The sequence below is a fragment of the Athene cunicularia genome (genome assembly GCF_003259725.1).
Source record: "Athene cunicularia isolate RWA chromosome 20 unlocalized genomic scaffold, athCun1 chr20_part1, whole genome shotgun sequence".
Taxonomy (NCBI): domain Eukaryota; kingdom Metazoa; phylum Chordata; class Aves; order Strigiformes; family Strigidae; genus Athene; species Athene cunicularia.
The window spans coordinates 779,491-782,349 of record NW_020799125.1 but is presented as its reverse complement, the minus strand read 5'-3'; the positions used below and the strand labels follow the sequence as shown (position 1 = coordinate 782,349).

The window sequence follows — 2,859 nt, the reverse complement described above, 5'->3', positions numbered from 1 at the left end:
AAAAAAAAAAAAAAAAAAAAAAAAAAAAAAAAAAGAAGAGGGAACAAAAAAAAAGCAAAAAAAAAAAGCCAGCATTATCTGCCTTTGTCAGCGAAAGAACATAATATTGACTTACCTTTCCCCACAGCTATTGTCTGCCCCTTTGCAAAATGACATCACGGAAACCAATCATGAAATTTGCATGGGGGAGGTTGTGGGGGGAGAGTTCTTGGAGGGCAGCCCACTTCCCTACACCAGTAACACGCGTGTAAGACGGGTTGTTGGTTTCAATTAAATATCTGATACTCCTTAGTGTGTGAACTCTTAAGCCTGCTAAAGGCAATGTCTCATTTACTTAATGACCGCTCTCATTAATGGAAATGGCACAGAGGGGGCTTGCTGCGCCTTCCCTTTGTAAATACACTACCCATGAACCCTTGGGGTTGCAATATATCTGTTTACTCTCTGAGGTGAAATAAATTTACAGTAAGAGAGAGAGAGAGAGAGAGAGAGAGAGAGAGAGAGATGGAGCTGCTGACTTGAGAGCACAGCGAGTTGGGGCTCTCCCAGCCCCGCCAGCCCCTCTCGCCTCGCGCTCCCCCCTCCCCAAGCCCCAGCAGAAGGTGAGTGATTTTACCCGAGCTGATTCATAATTAATATGCACGAGGCTCGGGGCTCCTTTGATAGCAGCAACACAAAAGGACGGCGAGCGCGACAAGCGCCGTGCCGTGTCGTCCCCCCGCGCATCCCAACGCGTGGTACGGCCCAATAATTCCTAATAGCAGCAAGCAGCGAGTGACAGATGCCCTGGGTTAGCACAGCTCCAGCGAAAGTACTTTACAATATTTATTGGTGGTTAGGAAGATGACCTATCACCATAAAGAACAGACTGGGAAATTTATCGCCTCTATGAACCTGGAAGTATTGCATATTAGCTGATATACATATTCAAAAGTGAGTGGTTAAAAGGTGTATAAATATTTTTTTTCCTCCCCTTAAAAAAAAAAAAAAAAAAAAAAAAAAAAAAAAAAAAAAAAAAAAAAAAAAAATGACACAACGTATTCCCAGCAGACGTCGCCTCACCGCGGGAAGGACGGATCGTGGCTCAGGCGGTGACGTTTTGGGCTTCGTGATGGGAAGGAGAATACCATAAGGATAAGTCCTAAAAGAAAACGGTGACTAAAATAGTTTGGGGATTGTTTCTAAGTGAGAAAAGTGCATGCTCCTCCATTATGCATGTTTTCCTCCCCGACAGAGATGCACTTTCCAGGAGCTAGCATCATCTTTCCTTGCAAATGCTTCTGTTGGGTGGAGATCTGGCCACCCCGGGGGGGAGAAAGCCCTCGCCGAGCTGGAGAGGGGGGGGGGACCCCAGCACCACGCAGCAGAAAAAGCATTAGCCCGGCCCCCCCCACTCCGGAGGGGAGCGTTAGCACCGGGATTACAACTTTACAGAAATAGTGGGGGGGGAAACCACAGGCGAGCTGCAGCCCCACGGGGTGTGTGGGGAGGTCCCCTTTTGTACCCAGGGCTTTTTCCTGCACCCTCACCCCATCCCCAGCATCGCCAGGACGATTAAGGCTTTGCTGTCATCTTAATGAAGATTTCTGAAAAGATGCGGGAACTCACAAATGGATGAAAACCCCAGGAGCCTTTAGAGAGCTGCGAGAGCAGAGGCAGAGCCTGGCAGGGAAAGTTGAATCCTGCTGGGGATGCGCTTTCCTGTGGAAAACTCCGGCTCCAGAGCTGCAGGAGCTCCGACCACCCCTCTCCAGCTCCTCAGCACCCCACTCGGGGCGGGTGCAGGCAAGAAGGGGAAGAGCCCCTGAAGCTGCCCAAGGTTTGGGCCCACACCCGTTGTCAGTTCTGGCAGCGTGGGCTTGAGGGAGTGCCGGATCAACCCCATCTCACCCACGGACCATTACAGGGCGCGTGGCAGGGGAGAGCGATTTGATTTCTCATTTAGGGCATTTTCTTGAGGAGAGGGTGACAGAAATACTAAATTTGAACTGTTGAGGCCGCTTTGGAGATTCTTACGATGCCCAGTTCCATGGCTTGCAAGCCTGGTGTGCTCCTAAGCCATTAGCATAAAGGAGGTATTCAGCAGAGAGTACTCCTGAAAAGCGCTTTTCTATCTCCTTTGGACACACCACGAAGACAGGGATATTTTACATCCTAAACCTTTGGCATTCAGAAATTCTATTAAACTCTTATCTGCAGGCAGCAGGCCTGGTGCTACACTGCATCTCCATTGTTCTGCACCCGCGATACAATCAAAGGGAGGGCTGGGTGGACTCAGCTCCTCTCTGCTCACAATGCTGCCGGGTCCTCTCCACTGCTATTTCATTTAGAGATGTAATGCTAAAACTTGAGAAACAAAAGCACAATAGACGGGCTAGAAGGCAGGAGGGAAGCGTGTTTACTTGCGTGCGCTTCCACATCAATCCGCGTACGCGCGCACCGCGGGTACGTGAATACGCACGTGTGTGAACATACCTGTGCCCGAGTGGGAGCACAGATTCGATTTATTATTGCTGCTGTTGCATTTATTAACACGCCACGCACCTAGGAGCCCTGAGGCAGCCGACAGCTTTGATACCATTCTACCAAGCTCCGGGTTGCGAGAGGGTGTTTGTTTTCCCTTTGTTCCCAAACTCCCCAGACTGCCCCTTCCCCTCCTCTCCAAAACGCTGCAACTAGGCAGCTCCCTACCCAAGAGTTTCGAATTCCCATCAACTTCAGCAGGCGGCCGGAATTCCCATCTCGCAGCCCTCAAATCCCTCCCCAACCCCTGAAGATCTCCGGGTGACGCCAGGCAGATTGTCCCCCCGGCCCCACGCTGGAGGAGCGAGGCCACGCGTGGGCTGCGGCGCGGCGGCG

At 50.8% G+C, this 2,859-nt stretch overlaps 1 protein-coding gene across 1 annotated transcript in view; it reads right to left on the bottom strand.

The window, feature by feature from the left end:
- The window catches only part of MYT1 (myelin transcription factor 1), a 62,352-nt gene extending 61,996 nt beyond the window's left edge, over positions 1–356 (bottom strand). Inside the window, exon 1 of the mRNA XM_026861933.1 lies at positions 116–356. The gene's annotated coding sequence lies outside the window, so the exon portion shown is untranslated. The remainder of the gene's footprint in view (positions 1–115) is intronic.
- Positions 357–2,859: the final 2,503 nt, after the last annotated feature.